This window comes from Danio rerio, chromosome 24 (genome assembly GCF_052040795.2).
Source record: "Danio rerio strain M-AB ecotype USA chromosome 24, GRCz13ab, whole genome shotgun sequence".
Taxonomy (NCBI): Eukaryota; Metazoa; Chordata; class Actinopteri; order Cypriniformes; family Danionidae; genus Danio; species Danio rerio.
In genome coordinates this window covers 26,336,559-26,352,339 of record NC_141044.1, presented here as the reverse complement: position 1 = coordinate 26,352,339, position 15,781 = coordinate 26,336,559, and the positions used below count along the sequence as shown (strand labels likewise).

At 35.0% G+C, this 15,781-nt stretch overlaps 1 protein-coding gene across 7 annotated transcripts in view; it reads left to right on the top strand.

Moving 5' to 3' along the window:
• Positions 1 to 473: 473 nt before the first annotated feature.
• Positions 474 to 15,781, top strand: part of LOC147831059 (uncharacterized) — a 185,456-nt gene continuing 170,148 nt past the window's right edge. For 3 of the 7 annotated variants that reach the window (XR_015524991.1, XR_015524989.1, XM_087309543.1), the window contains exon 1: positions 481 to 748. The gene's annotated coding sequence lies outside the window, so the exon portion shown is untranslated. Of the gene's footprint in view, positions 749 to 15,781 lie in introns of all 7 variants that reach the window. The other 4 variants (XR_015524992.1, XM_087309544.1, XR_015524990.1 and 1 more) reach the window with 3 other exon arrangements.

Below are 15,781 nucleotides of genomic sequence, written 5' to 3'. Positions count from 1 at the left end.
GCGTGCGTGTGTGTACACATACATACACATATATACATACACATATGTATTTATTTATTTTTTTAAATGTGAGAGGAAACGTCGCCAAATATTGTAAAAAATTGGAATTACCTTTGTATTACCGCAATGTGTATATCTAATCTTTTCTATTTGCATAAACTGTATCAGATCATTTATCCAATGTACATAACTGGGTGGAGAAGGATTTTTCCAGTTCAGTGTTATAAGTCTTTTAGCAATTATTAAACAGAAGGCAAGTGCATTTGATTGTGTAGATGACAAGGAAAAACTCGTATTTAAATATTTTAATTAATATCATTATTCATATTCAATTGAATTTACTTTGACAGATGTGTTTATGAAGTAAATCTGTTTTGTCCCCATAATTGTTTGATGTCTTGATATCTAATGTAATTTCTTCTACCTGATGCATAAGTCTTGCGAACCACCCATCTAAAACGCCTTTGCTGTGTGGGGTTTGTTTTTGACAGGTTTGCTGTACTCTCCTGTGTACAGAGTGCCCATGCCAAGATCCTGCTGCTGTACCTTTAGCCGTGACGAGTCAGCCCCTGCGCCAGCTGTGCCCATGGGGCAGCATCAGTCGTAACAAGAGTCTGTGTGACTGTTTCAGCGCAGCCCCATTGTGGTGTTAGAGGATAATAACACTCAGTTTCTTTTTGTCAGTGTGTTTTGCTGGATGATAAACACAGGGGAGGAAGGACCAGAGAAGGAGCTGAGGCTTGAAGAGGTGAGTTTGTGAAATCAAGTGGATAGCAAAGTAGGCAAACTTTGTAAATGCTGGCTGGAAAAACCTAGCCTAAATGTTAAAAATAGTTCAATATTGTTTTAAAATGCTTTTAGCATGTTGCTAACATGGCTTAGCAGGTTGTTAGTATATTTCTTGCATGTTTTGCACATATTGTAGCCATGCCTTAGCACATTATTATGCTGTAGCATGTTGTTAGCATTATTTAACATGTTTAAAAACTTGCTACTATATGTTTTATCTCATTGCTAGAATGCTATTTCCTTGTTTTAAAATATTGTTTAAATGTTTCTAACATGTTTTACTTTGCTAACATGTTTTAGCATGTTGTTAGCTGTTTTAACATGCTAACATATAGCTAGCATATTTCTGTACTTACTAGCTTGATTTATAGAGGTACAGTTAGTTTTATGTCTGGATATTCAGACATTCTCCTTAATGTAATTTCAGAAAAGTATTCTTTGCAAATTCTAAATAGGGAACTCATATTAGCAGACAATGACTATCAAAGTACAACAATGTTCACAGTAAATTGGGTAATGAAATTATATAGTGCTAATGTTATCATACTTACATGCTAATTCAAACCAAATATTCAAAGTAGCATGGTAAACAATGTAGAGGCTGCTAAATGAACAAACGTGCAAATATAAAACCAATACCTCTTACCTCTATGCTTGATTTATCAGTATTGTTGTAGCAATAACACTGGAGCTTATAGCACATTGGTACATTGCTTAGTATGTTGAAAACCTATTGCCAACATATTTAGCACATTACTAGGATGTTGTTAGTCTTTTTAATAATACGCTAAAATAAAAATATACATTTATCTAATATTTAACATTTCAATACAAATATTAAAAATGTAGCAAGACAGCAAAACACATTGTTATAGTAGTGTTACTTATTATCGTTAAAAAATATATGTTCTGTAATGTCAGCTTTCTCGCTTTCTTTCTCTGATCGTTTTAAATCACTAATTTTGAACAAATATCTAATGAATGCGGACAACAAGAATATTTGTGTAATGTACACCCTATTTTCAACAATGACAGACACACCTATAGGCAAGTAAATTCCCTAAATTGTTCAGTCTTTGTAGACTACAGGTCATAATAAAATTGACTGATTAGCACCGTTGTAACTGTCTGGTGACTCATGTGTTTCTTCTTCACTTTTTTGACCAATTAATATTACACGAACGAACCTGACAACATATGGGGCATGGTTTGTGCTCGTCTGCTGTGTTGCATTGTCCCCTTATTATAAATGGCTTTGGTTTTATTCTTTAGGCCATAGCTATTTAGATATTCTTCAGAGACGGTATATTAATATCATAGTAATGTTTGCTGTTTTTCCACCAAGAACTGGCTACACAAATTTCTTGCTCTGTGCATTTAATTGACAAAGGTCCAGTGTTTATCCCATACATGAGCTCATTTGTTCTATTTTGACTTTTATGCCATTATAAGTTATCAGAATAGCCCATCTAAAAACACTTTAAGAAAAAGCGGAATCTGATTTAAGTAAAGTCAACTTTCACTCTATTGTTGTTAAAGAGAAATCATTTTAAAAGTAACTTTTATTTTAAATCTTGGAACTTGTTCTTGAAAGAAAAAAAATGATCAATAAAAAGTTGTGAAGCATCAAAAGAGGCCCATAATAATACTTACTTGTTATTGTTGTTATTCATGGACTTTCAAATGTACTTTTTTACAAGAGAAGCTAGAAAAAATGTGAAGCTATGTGTTATTATTATTATGTTTATTTATTTTTATTATTTAAATGAACAAATTCAGAGACTAATGAAAGTTGAATGTGCTAGCACGTTTGTTATTTACCTAATAAATGACAATAGGCCACAGTTTTAAATTTAAAACTTTACCAGATGGCATTTTTTCCCCCCAGTGGTATATCATAAAGTAGCCTCTTCATATTTCTTTATTCTTAACCTTTAGATAATGTTTTTGGTACATCAAAAAGTATGACCATCTGACAAGCTTATCCAGCAAAAACAAAATCTCACTAAAATGCAGTGTTTGCAGTGTTTAAACCTCTTAATTAAAAAGAAAATGAGTCAAATAACTGCAAAAAAAAAAAAAAAAACTGCCTGATCTGGTTAAGTACAAAGCTCATGCAGTTTTTTTTTTTAATTTGCAATTTTCCATTATTTATTGATTCCAAATTTAGAACAAGCTTGTTGGCACAGGGCAACTGGCCCCCCTCTGACCCTTAAAAGGCTATAAGGCGACTGTTGGTTGTAAGTACTCTGTAAGAGTTAGTTTAATAGTTTTCACCCCCTCATTGAATGTCAATTGGCTTTTTCACTAAAATAGCCAGTCTGATCAGTGAGAAAATATATAAATGTAAATTCTTAGATCATTCTTAAGGCCTGACTCGAGTTTGGGGGTTGTAGCTTGAAAACTGTAAGAGGACCTGCATTTTGTAATAGAGTGGAGGAACTACGACGTCACCTTGTATAATCGGCTGCTAGCATAAAACTGGTTCCCTCGATAAAATCCCTATAGGATATTCTTATAGGCTTTTTGGATATTGCAAATAATAAGCTCTGTGTTCAAACACTGTTCATTACACTTACACATTTTGTCCAACTTGATGATCCTCACACGAAAATACATCTTTTAGCACTTTCAGATCTTAAATGCAAATGCAAGAATTGAAAAGCTAACATTGGGCTATTATAATGCCTTCGGGACGCTCGCCTGTGACATCAGCATCACCCTGCTTCAGACAACCTTTCAAGCTTATTTTTCGTCCATGATAATGATTTACTCTCTCAGTTTATTATATTATAATCCACGCTATATATTATAAACAAATAAAAGCTCAAAAACACATATACCTACGTGCTTTTCGAATAGTTTTTTTACGTCGGAATTTTGTTCTGCTTTACGATGAATGTCTCTAACACCGTCTGTGGTCCCATTTAGCAACTTGATAAAGTTGGATGTAACTGATGTGTTTTATGTCGAAGAATAAAAAGTGAAAGTATCTTGACTTTGTGTTAGCCACGAACCCTATTTAAGCAATCTAACCGAAATCTCATTCAAAATACCTATTGACTTTGAGACGAGGGAACCGGAACTGCTAAAATGCTTACTCGCTTTCAGGTTTTTGCATTCAAATTGACATCATAGTTCCTCCACTCTATTGGTCAAAGAAGATGAAGCAATGGTAGTAGATCAGTATGTTGGCATTCTCAATGCATTATTGTGCTGTTTGCACTAATTGCAGCTCTCCGAGCAACAGCCGCAATAAAACCCAGCTCCGTGAAGCAGCATCGGCAGGAGTGATGACTGGCTGCTCGGGGAAGGGTCTCTCAGGTCACGATCAGAGGTTATGTTAATTTGGTTGTTAATGACTTCCTTTTGAGTGATAATTGATCAGCTTCATTAGCATATTCGTCTGTAATGCTATGTCACTGGGGTAAAGCTCTGCGTAATGAATGCTTTGTTTGATTTTTGAAATAATGAACTAATTAGACTAATTAAAATCAATAGAGGTGCCAATACAAGGTTAGGCATCAGGCGGCGGTCTCTATCTGCGCTCTGCCCGAGTCACCAGCTCACTTTAAAGGAACCTAATGCTGATTTATGGGCTCTTGATGGTCATTAGTTAGAATAAATTGCACTGAGGAGCCAAGACAGCATTATTCAAGTACAGGATACTAAGTGCAATGTAAGGTCAGCAATAAGAGCAAACCTACATATGTAGTTGAATGCCCTTGTAAACCTTTGTTAATATATCAGGTCAGAATGGCGTTGAATGCCATCACCTATCTTTGCACGTTGTAATAGTGGGAGATTAGCAAGATGTATTTGGTTGAATGAGATTTAAATAACGGCATATTATAGAGGTATCTTTGATTTTTATCGAGACAGCCGTGTTGGCAATTATTAAGGACCTTCTTGAAGCAAGGTCACAAACAATATGTTGTGATTGCATCAGACTGAGCGACGGCTTATTGCTCTTTCATTAGTTATCTGTTTTCCTCTGCAATCACCATGGGATTTTACTTCTTTATTGGCTCTCGGATGCCACATTTAAGGCCGATATAACGTCCCATCCCATGGGCGACGGTTTCAAAAGACTATTAGAAGTGTATTTATTTATTTGCTTCTTTGTTTTATTTGTTTGTTAGTATTAGTATTAGTATTTTATAGTATTTTATTAACTTGACGTATAGCTTGTGCCTGTTCCTCTTTGCAGTTCATAATAATGTTTATTTGATTTAGTATTTAAAATAGCTAAATTATTTAATCTAATTGACAGACAGGTTGCGTCCGGTCCTCAGTTTATGGTAAAAATAAACCGAAGATTTTCATAAATTGAAGATTTTACTAAATTTAATATTAAATAAAAACAAATAATAATTTATGAAATAGGATTTAAAAATTCTTATGCAGTTATTTATTTAATGTATTTTAAAATGTAAGTTTTATTTAAATCAGATGTTATGAAAATTTAAAGATATTTTTAAATGTCCATTTTGTACAATTTTAAAGAACATTTTGATTAACTTCTGAATCTATTTATTGTTAAAATCAAATAAACACTTTTTTATTATTATTATTAATATATATATATATATATATATATATATATATATATATATATATATATATATATATATATATATATATATATATATATATATATATATATGTGTATATATATATATATATATATATATATATATATATATATATATAATTTTTATATAAATTCTTGACTTACAATTTATTATTATCTATACAGCCACATCATATAGCCATATCACCCTGCAGCCCATGACTGGTTACTCACTGAAGCTAAGCAGGGCTGAGCTTGTTTAATGCCTTAATGGGAGACCACATGGAAAAACTAGGGTGCTGTTGGAAGTGGGGTTAGTGAGGCCAGCAGTGGTCACTCAACCTGCGGTCTGTGTGGGTCCTAATGCCCCAGTATAGTGAAGGGGACAATATATTATCAGTGAGCACCATCTTTCGCATGAGATGTTAAACCGAGGTTCTAACTCTCTGTGGTCATTAAAAAAAATCCCATGGCACTTTTCAAAAAGAGTAGGAGTGTAACCCTAGTGTCCTGGCCAAAATCCCTCCATTGGCCCTTAACCATCATGGCCTCGCAATCATCCCCATCCACCGAATTGGCTGTATCACTGTCTCTTCACTCAACCAATAGTTAGTGTGTGTTGTCAGCACTGTTGTCTTGTGGCTGCTATTGCATCATCCAAGCCCCCATTCACAATCAATTTTTTTATCTGTCATCAGCATGGGATTTTACGTCTTTATTGGCTCTCGGATGCCACATTTAAGGCAGATATAGTGTTCTATCCCATGGGCGGTCATTTCGAAAGACTATTAGTAGATAGTTTATTTATTTATTCATTATTTGTTTGTTTCTTTGTTTTATTTGTTTGTTAATAAAAGTATGTTATTTTATTAATTTGACATATAGTTTGTGCCTATTCTACTTTGTGGGTCATAATAATAGTCATTTGGTTTAGTATTTGAAACAGCTTAATTATTTAAAATAATTGACAGACAGGTTGTGTCTTGTTCCTCAGTTTTTGGTTATAATTAGCTGCTAATTTTCATAAATGAAAGATTTTACAAAATTTTTATTAATTAAAAACAAATAATAGTGTATGAATAAAGAGAAAACATTTTTTATTGCAGTTATTTGTTTTTTTAATGTATTTTAAAATATTTTAAAATGTATTTTTTATTGAAATAAGATGTAATAAGATTTTAAAGATATTTCCGTTTGTCCATTTTGTGTAATGTCCATGTTGTGTTTTTTGATTAACTTGTATTTATTTATTTATTTATTTATTTATTTATTATTATTATAAAAACAATTAAACACGCATATTAAATAAAATCTTTACTTACATTTTATTATAATCCATAGTTTTAATTTAATATTGTTATGATTTATTTCATGAAAAATTGTTTTATTATTACATATTATTGTTTTACTTATTGCATTTATTTTTATTTTGATGTCAGTATAATTTATATTAATTTGTATTATATTATTTTTATTTATTATTTATTAGCTTAGACGCCATCAGTCAACTATAATAAGGTATACTGTAAATTCATTGCAAGATCAGCAATAAAGGACACACTGCATATAATTGAATGGCCTTGTAAACCTTTGTTAATATATAAAGTAAGATTGACACCGTACACCATCACCTATAATATTCATGCTCCCTCATGCTGTATTAGTTTTTTTCCCCCATGATCAGCATGGGATTTTACTTCTTTATTGGTGCTCAGATGCCACATTTAGGGCAGATTCATCCCCCTCCACCCCACCCATGCAATAGTCTCGAAAGCCCAATAAGAAGGTGAAGAATTATGTAAAATCCTGACTATTTCTGACAGAGGCAGGCCAGGTCAGTATATATTGGAAGGGCCACCGCTGACCTAAATTCATGCATTAATCTAAGATGTCAGTGGTGCAACCTTGATGGTCCATTTTCAACTAGTCAGCCTGGTTATTTTTCTTTCCGTCACCGCTTTGGGCGTTGGTCTGGGATCTGACGCCTTTTTCCACTCCTTTTCTGCCCATATTAATGTTCAAAATGGTCCCGAGAAGTAATTTGTGTGATGCGACATCCATGTTTGGCCCTGTTATATATCAGTGCGGGCTTATAGTGGGCTTGTGTTGTGCACCTTTTTTTTTCTCTCTGCAGGGTAGTTGACCATTACTTTAATAGTTTTTTTTCCCCACACAGGCTTTAATGATTGAGTAGTGTTTGTGCCAGCTTTTGCCATTCCTCTAACAAATTAGTTTACTGTGGTCATAACCTTCAAAAAGCTCATTACCATAAATTGCATGGCTTTTCATAAAGGCTGAGAGCTGCATTGACGAATCGCAAACAAGACCTTTCTCAGGACACTCAGTCCTGCTACTAAATTAGACCCCCCGTTCCCCCCAACCTTTCTTAATCAGCTAATGTTTTTTATTTTCTTAATTTCCGCCTCTTCTGATTTATTTGAATAACTAAAACAGACACATTTATATTTAGCTTTTTTTGTCATGTCTAGGAAATGTGGTGCGTATGTTGCTTGCTCAGGAAATGACATCTGTGGCGTGTCACCTTTGTAAATCCACAGGATTTTTATTGTCCTTTAATGCTTTGACTGACGTGAGTGTCAAAAGGGTGTCGCATGTCTTCATTTATTGGCATTTACAAGAAGACCTGGTTATTATTAAGACACTGGGGATGGGCAATACCCATTATTTTCTTTCTGATTCGATACCAAGTATTTCAAAACAAGTATCGTTGAAATGAATACTTCACTGAAATATTTTATAGGGATTTTATATATTGTTTTATCTGCTTCAGTATTATTTATTCATTCATTAATTCATTTTCTTTTCGGCTTAGTCCCTTTTTTATTCTGGGGTCGCCACAGCAAAAAGAAACAACCAACTTATCTTGTATATGTTTCACACAGCGGATGCCTTTCCAGCTGCAACCCATCACTGGGAAAAATTCATACACACTCATTGAGGGCCTACTTATACTATGCTATTCGAACCGTGCCCAGGCCCGTTTCCTGGATTGTTTGAGAACTGTGAGTGCTCTGAATCAGGCTCAGGCACGGTTCACCTCCTAATTCCTGCAGCATGAGGACTTTATGATAATTTACTGTATGAGCGTCAAAAGTGCCGGATCTGTTGAGCAAAATTTTTGACGGTGTGTCACTGCATCCCAAATGACTAAAACAATATAACTAAAGAAATCTCTATTGTGCTGTGCAAAATTGCTTACTGAGTAGCGCATCATCGATGACGTAAGCGTGCCCAGACCCAACAGTAATGTCAGTGCGGGCCGTCGGGGGAGACGGGAGGGGGGACAAGCGGGCTTTGGCTTGGTTTAAGGCAACTGTACATAGTGTGATTATGCCCTAACACAGCGGTTACCAACAGGGGGTTCGCGGTCCACAAGGGGGCCTCAGCTAGCTTTGTGGGGGGTCGAGTCATATTTAAAAAAAAATTCTTAGCAGTGAACAATTAGAATGATCATGTTGTGTTAGTTCATTTTATCCCCTAGCTCAACCACCGCTTCGTGGATCATTTGGTACCAGACCGCACAAGAAATCATTCATTATTTCCGTTTTATTTAATATCTGAGTCTGAACGATCTATTATTTTGAAAAAAATCTTTTATTTTGAAAAATTAGCTTGTTCTCTCTTTCTCTCTTATTCTTCTTACGCCTTGGTGACCCACAAGCAGCAAAATAAGTAAGAAACAGGCGTCATTAGAAAGTTTCTTTGCTAAGGGAAAAAGGCCAAGTGAAGGACCCGCAAACTGCCAAGGAATAGATTCGCAACCCACTTGTCAACAAATCAGGTAAATTCACCATGGCTGTGCAAGAAGATCAACCGGCGGCATATCGCGTATTTCTAGAGTTTGCACAAGTTTGTTGATTCCAATGAAGGTGTGCGGCTTGCACGCACAAGCGGTGTGACACGCTCGCACCAATGAACCCTGGGTTGCGACCATAGTCTGCGACGCGAGCACACAGCGAGTCACGTGACAAGAATTGAGCAATCAGCTTCAGCTTGTATGGAATATTCACATTTCGGTATGACTAATTTTCAGTTAAGTCAGACAAACACAGAACACCCAAACACTGCAGTGCTTTGTACTTTTCTCCATCAATAAAACTTGTATCAGGGCGACAGCAATGTTTTGTCAGCCCCTGAAAAAACGGGTTGATGGTCGCATAGCAATTTTTGTTATTGAATTTTAAATAGGGCCAATTTAAAGGCCAAAGGCTCACATTTATCAGTTACAAATGGCCTACTGATGTTTTGCTTTTATATGTAACATTAGGGTATTATTCATTCGTTCATTCATCCATTTTGTTTTCTGCTTAGTCCTTTTATTAATCCGGGGTCGCCACAGTGGAATGAACCGCCAACTTATGCAGCACATGTTTTATGCAGCGAATGCCCTTCCTGCTGCAACCCATCTCTGGAAAACATTAGGCTATTATTTGTGCATAAACATCTAGATATAGTTATAAACACACAATTTGTTTGAAAACAATCTTTTTTGTCATCATTACTGCAAACTTATATGAGCGATAATATCATTAAATGTGGGGTGGGGCCTTACAATATTTTCTGGGGAAAAAGGGGGTCTCAGGCAAAAAAGATTGGGAACTACTACCCTAACACAAATATATATCTATAGTGCATGTCTTTGGACTTGTGTGGAAAACCAGAGCACACAGAGGAAACCCACATCAGCACAGGGAGGACATGCAAACTCCTGCTGCGCCACCATTATGCCCCAGCTTCAGTATTATTATTAAATAAAATATACAATCCCTTTTAACATTTATTAAAATGAAAAAAATAGTATTAATTAAACAAAAATAGGCTATATTGATCTTTTTCTGCGAATGTTTTACTTGTGAAGCAGCTGTCTATATAGGAGAACTGACTAGGAATAATGAACAGCAGAAAACAGTCCCAACTACTACAAATGTGTTTCTGACTATACATAAAAAGTAGAATAATATAACAAGTTTGCAACATCAAGCAGCACAACCAGCCATTTTTAATGTACGATAATCAATGGAAGTGAATGAGACTGTTTATATATAAAGAATAAGGTCACTAACATGTATAACAAAAAACACACCCTGTTTAATTAACAAAAAACAAAAAATATATATTTTTATGACCTTATGAGCTTATTTTTCTTTAATTATTTAACTATTAGCCTCGTCATTAGTAAATGCAATAAAATAACAGATTATGCTTCTTTTTAATTCAATCATGATGATAAGTTTGAGGATGATGGCGATGGCGATGAACTCAAGTTTTAAAACCTGTGCTGTGTACTATGCTTTGAAAGTGTGTGCCTGTGACCTATTAGTGGAGATAAAGGGAAAGAATATTACAGTTCTCATTAGGTAAATAGTTGTATATTATGCGGCATATCATTAGGCCAATTACTATTAATAAGATATTCAAATCAGGGATCATTCATTAAGAAAAAACATTAAAAGGATTGATACCTTACTTTAAAGATTGATCCTATTGATACGTTGCCAGTATCAAAAGTATTGATACTTTAGGATCGGTCCGCTCACCCATAAAACACCTTTTAATTTTCATCTTTATAATGAATACTTAAGAACAGTAATTTTTGCTGCCCTTTCAAAGCATAGTACACAGCACACACACTCAGTGAAGAATTTAAAACTTGAGTTTATCGTCATCATAACCATGATCATCGTCAAACTTATCATCATGAATGAATTAAAAAGAAGTATAATCTGTCATTTTATTGCATTTAATAATGACCAGGCTTAAGCATAATTAAAGAAAAACAGGCTCATAAGGTCATAAAAATATTTTTTTAATTAATTCATAACAAACAAAGATGTTGTTTGAAATGAGTTTGGGATCATGATCCCACATGACTACTGTGTAGAAATTATATTCATTGATGAGCTAAAGTTTTCAAAATGTATTTTGATGATAGTATGAAGCAGAGGAAGGCCAAAATCTGTTGAAGCAAAATGAGAGTGCTAAAGCAGTTGCTGATGAGGATTGAGTTAAATGCAGCATGAAAGCAGCGGAGCTTTTATTATGCCATAGGTTGGGAACTTATCACACTAAATGCAAATGTTTCTGTTATTTTGCTGCACTGTGGTCAAATACAACACACACCATATGAAAGAATCTTTGTTGTTTTCCTGTTTTGTATAAAACCAAGCCAGAAATCGAGGGTGTATGGCGTCATTAGCATGGTGACCAGTGGTGGAAAGAGTACTGAAAAATCATACTCAAGTAAAAGTACCATTACTCTACTTGCACTACACTTTTGGTACTTTTACTTGAGTACTGAAAAATCAGACCATTACTTGCCCAAAAGTGTAGTGCCAGTAGGGTGAAAGTATCTGTTGTAAATATTACTCAAATGATGATTTTATTAAAAATTATTACAAATTATTCGCCCTTTTAAAAGTACTGAAGAGTAGTGAGTATTACATTGTGAAAAGTTAATGCGTTTTCATATAGTTTGTGCAGGGATGTGTAAACGTAACATTCTTTAGTGCATTCAGCTATCTTCCTCCATTCCTTCCTTTTTTCGTTTGTTTGTTCTGTTGTTTGTCATTTGTTTGTTAATTTTTTTCTTCATTCATTTATTGCATCCTTTGTTCCTCCTGTCATTCGTTCACTCACTCATTCATTCGTTCACTAATCTGTTGCGTCTGTCCGTCTGTCTATCCATTCCTTCCTTCCTTTTTTCCTTCCCTCATTAGGTTTGTTTGCTTATTTGTACGTTCCTTCCTTCCTTCCTTCCTTCCTTCCATCCTTCCTTCATTTTTTCAGTCCTTGCTTCCTTTGTTCAGTCTTTCCTTGGATCCTTTCTTCATTAATTCGGTCCTTCTTTTCATTTCTTGTTCAGCCCTTCCTCCATTCAGCCCTTTTTTCCATTCTTCATTTCTGTCCATTTAATGATTGTTTAAGGCTGTTTGGTGAGTTCAGTCTTAATACAGTCAACATCCTTTTTTTTTGGACATCTTCTTGGACATTTTTAATGCTTCCAAACACTGCATTCATAAAGAGCCCATGTCTTTGAGGTTGTTCAGTATGATGCGATTTACTTTCTGTGTGCGAATTGATTAGAAAGGAATCGAAGCACTGATTTTTCTACATTGGCAAATCACTATAGACAAGAAAGAAATAAAGTAGTGACTGCAGGTAAAAGGAAAATAGTGGATAATAGCAAGCTAGTTGAAAAATGTAAATACTCTATATAAAATGTAGCTTAACTACACTAAAAACTACCCCCTGGGGAATGTAGCAAGCTACGCTAAAAGTTACTTGGCAAAAGTGATCAATAAAACTGTCAATGAATCATATGAGGTATAGTTGTTTAGTTCAGTTATTTATTGCAAATACTATGCTGTGCCAAACAGAAACAAATTATAGTATATAACAGCAAAAACAAAAGCTCCAATGAAGCATTTATAATACTATAGTAATTTATAGCAAAGGGGAATATTTATGAATAAGCATTAAATTGTATTACATATTTTCAACTCTTCATTAATGAATTACACTACATAATTTAGCATCATTAGTAACTATCATGAACTAGTAGTAATTATCATAATATACTTTAGCGTTTACTAAAGTAAACTGTATCTTTCTCAGTCATCTTTCAATCAAGCAAGTTTCTCGTGTCAGCCTAATGATTGTTTGGCGACGTCACCGACCAGAGCGAGAGGTGGCTGTTACGCATCAAAAAGTGTGTTGTTGACTACCGTAAAACATATAGAAGAAGAAATCGTCATTCTCGCCACCATATGGATTTACTTTCATCCACAAATCCTACTACACATCCTCTACACAACTACACATCCTCAGTATTCATTCATCCAACCATGTATCAGCCATCCATCTGTATATTTTTCTGTAAATCCATCTATTTACTTATCCATGTATACATTATATATATGTATACATTATATATATATATATATATATATATATATATATATATATATATATATATATATATATATATATATATATATTGTTTTGAAAATATTGTGCCGTTACCTTTGTAAATCTACAGGATTATTACTGTTCTTGAGTTTTGTTTGCGTGTTTGCATTCACATTTACAAGAATTACTTGTTAATGATTAAGACATCTTTTCTTTTTTGAGCTTTGACTGACTCCAGTCTGAAAAGAGTCGCGTGTCTTCATTTACAGACTGTCAAAAGAAGACCTTTCTGTATTATTCACAAAAAGACCGCAAATCTTTTACATCTGCGACTGCTATCCGTACAACTTGTGAGAAAATCCCCATTCATTGTTTGGAGCTGCAAAGATGTTAATTCTGAAAGAAACTGTCATGCCTCTTATATCCCGGGTCAAAAGGAAATTAATAATTGCAATCGATCTCCAAATGTCTTTGTTTTGACTGCGTGTAATGCTGTCTGGAAGAACAATGATAGGAAGAAGAAATAAAAAGGGCTTGATAAGCACCTTCTTAGTCAGTTAAACATAATTAAACCAGAACGCTTGTGAAAGGCAGCACCGGCTTTTCAGAGCAACTGATATAGCAAGCGATTCCTCCTGGGGCTCAAAGAGAGAGGCTGTATGGAATTTAATTTCAGTTATTGTCTCTTCACGGTGGCCAGTAAGATTTTCTGTCTGAGTTGTAGCACATAATGGGAGGCTCTTGAGCTTCCTGATCACCCTTCCGTTTAGTCTTTTAAGCAAGTGCTCCATGCCTCGCTCCTCCAGCCTGCTTTTATTGTTTCTCTCTCGCAGTTTAATTCCCCCCAATGCATGCCGGTGTGGCTGCCCCATCCTGCTTTACTCAACAATAATATCAAGCGTGCACCTTCAACGAGCAAGCTGTCCCGCGGCTCAGTCTCTCTGCTTAATTAGCTTCACACGCCGCCACACATACATTTGCTTTTAAAGAAAAATATGATGACACACACACACACACACACACACATACACACACTGGGCTCAGCTAATTTTCCCCTCAGTTTCCATTTTGTTGTTAGCATTAATCTACTTAGAATTGCAAGGTGCACTGAGCAAAGCTAGTTTTACCTTAATCTTTTTCCCTTATGAAATTGAATAGTGGAGAAATCCTTAACATGGTTGTTTGCCGAGGTAAATTTGTTGCTTGTGCAGTATAATTGGTAATACCTTGTGAGTATTTTTTTTTTAAGTGCACAAGATCCATCAGTGTTCCTTCTTGTTTGTTGACTGCATTAAAGGAGTCTTGGCTGACCTAAAAAGCCAAGCATTAGAGCAAAATAATAGCAGAGAGTTTCATCTCTGGATCATGCATAAAATATTACCCTGCTTTTAATGGCTGTATCTTGACCCTTGTCTCTGAGTATTGTGCCCTAAAAAAACAAGTTTGTCCATGTTTGCTCCTCTAATGCACTTGATGGTAAGGGTGGCGAAGTCATCTGGAAGACGCTGAAAATGACAGTTCATATGGCTGTACTTTAAAGAGAAATTAAAGGCCTAGTCTCTCAGAAAATGTAAGTTTGTCATCATTTCTCATTATCAAGTTGTTCCTGCTGGATAGGGTTTCTAGATTTTGATGTGGAATATGGAATGGACAGGCACTGATATTTAATTATAAGTAAGGGATAATGTACATAGTAGGGTTGGACGATGTCAACCAACTTGGCATTGCACAATGTCTGATGTGAAACATGGAATGAACGATGGCATCGTCATCGTAGGTGGCGGTGAATTAATTATTTATGAATAATTAATTTATAACAAATTAATTATTTGTAGCTTTGTTTTACTTATAACCAAATCATAAATAAATAAAGATAAGTTTCACACAAATGACCTGTCCATCACTTTTTCCATAGGACATGAATAGGCAAAGTGATCTGTGTCATTATAATGGCGTAGACAAACTTGGTTGGTAAAAAAAAGTGCACAACCAACCAACAATATCTGAAGTTTTCACTAAAATTAGCTTACTAAGTACAAGCATGAACGTGAAAGATTGAAGCAATGTACTGATGCTGTGATACGTAGATTTAAAAGACAGAAGAGTTGTTAGATAGAGACAAGATTATTTAAATATCACATTAACAACTATAGTGAGACACGATTCAACGGTACATCCTTGATGAACTGTCGGACGTGCACTGCTCTCTAGGGTTTTGTGCTCAAAGCACTGGCTGACTGCCTGGAGCCCAGATGTGCGCATATGCTGCAGCGCATGCAGAGTGATGTGCGTTTTCAGCAGTAAAGTGTGGACAGAGAGCATTTCAGAAATGCTAGATAAAACGTTGGTATGGATGTGGTTCGTTTTCGTTCTAAAATGTCATTTTAAAACTAATACATATTCGTGTATTTTTCGCGATGGCATCGTCTATCAACCCAACCCTAGTACATAGCTAGTTGTTCTTGAAGAAGTCAGACTTATCAGCAGATG